The following is a 1,418-nucleotide window of genomic DNA, read 5'->3' on the forward strand; positions in this document are numbered from 1 at the left end:
TTGCTTCCTTGAAACGTTTTTGTCTTAATATCTGCTGTATTTTGTTTTTGGTCCTAGGAGTGAAAAGGCTCTCAGTGTCTGAGTTAAATGAAATCCTAGAAGAAATTGAGACTGCCATTAAGGAGTACTCTGAGGAGCTGGTGCAGCAGTTGGCTTTACGAGATGAACTGGAGTTTGAAAAGGAAGTGAAAAACAGCTTTATTTCTGTTCTTATTGAAGTGCAAAACAAACAGAAAGAGCACAAAGAAACAGCAAAAAAGAAAAAGAAGCTAAAAAATGGCAGCTCTCAGAATGGGAAGAATGAGAGAAGTCATATGCCTGGCACAGTAAGTGATGTTTTGCAGGAGGTGTCGAACGCTGGAAACAGGTTCCGTGGTAGTCCCGGCCTTCCGGGCTGGTGGCAGGTGCGACAGGTTGTACATGGGCAGGAGTATTACACTTCTAATCAGAGCCCAGGGGGATTTTATTCCAGAATAGCACTGTGCTCAGTTTCTTCAGAAAGCCGTTTTCTTGACTAAAGTGTACTGGTTATCTGAATAATACTGCCTGAAATCTTTAGCAGGGAAGTAAGTGGAAGGAAGAGGGGGCAAAAAAGGAGAATGTCTTGAAGAAAAGAAGCTTTAGCAAGTGTCCATTTTTACTACATCAGAATGTGAAGAGTGGTTATGTATATTTGGCTAGTAGTTTTTTTTTCTTATTTTTGCTGGACTCTTATGAGTCGTGTGATCAGAAATTAAAAGGGGTTTATTTAGAGGTAGCAGAACTCTGCTCAAGGCACAGATTGTTTGTAAACAGGTTTCTCCTGATTTTTCCGCGAGGCTGGAATACAAGAAGGTGAGTGACATCAGCCATTTGGCCTACTATTTGGCAGACTAGACTGTTACTGACCGGTGAAAACAAGTTTAGAACTTGAAACGCTGACCCTTGGATAAGATTTTTTTGTGTCGAAAGTCTTGTATATTTCTACCTTGATTTTGTTTGTGTGTGAAGAAATGTTGGTTTTATTTTTAGAGTATAATGGTTGGGTAAAGGGATCTCTTTTTCTCAATGGAACATCTCTTTTTAATTTGTGATATCAATAACATGGTCTTACAAATCACAAACTAGCTATTATGGTTTGCAATAATATGAATTCTGTTTTTGATAAAGTCTGATTTATCTAAAGAATACTTACCAGAGAAATAGATCTCATTAACCAGATGCTGATGGAATCCTGGAAATACAGTTCTAGGATGTGGGCCGCCAATGAGCAGTTAACACAAAGAGATTCTTAACCATGTAGCTCATTTATTATACTGTTTTTAGCCTATGAGTAAATCCATTTTTTTTAGTGTAATGTTCATTTGTATCTATTTCGAAAGGACATCACTTATACATTGACTTTGAAAAAAGTTTTCAGATATCTATTATTTTTAAGA

General features: G+C 37.4%; 1 pseudogene across 1 annotated transcript; it reads left to right on the top strand.

The window, feature by feature from the left end:
• The first annotated feature begins 57 nt into the window (after positions 1-57).
• LOC113222797 lies at positions 58-518 on the top strand (annotated as a pseudogene). The gene has a single exon (XR_003308534.1). The product of XR_003308534.1 is annotated as a fasciculation and elongation protein zeta-2 pseudogene (transcript).
• Positions 519-1,418: the final 900 nt, after the last annotated feature.

This window comes from Piliocolobus tephrosceles, unplaced genomic scaffold (genome assembly GCF_002776525.5).
Source record: "Piliocolobus tephrosceles isolate RC106 unplaced genomic scaffold, ASM277652v3 unscaffolded_35238, whole genome shotgun sequence".
Lineage (NCBI taxonomy): Eukaryota > Metazoa > Chordata > Mammalia > Primates > Cercopithecidae > Piliocolobus > Piliocolobus tephrosceles.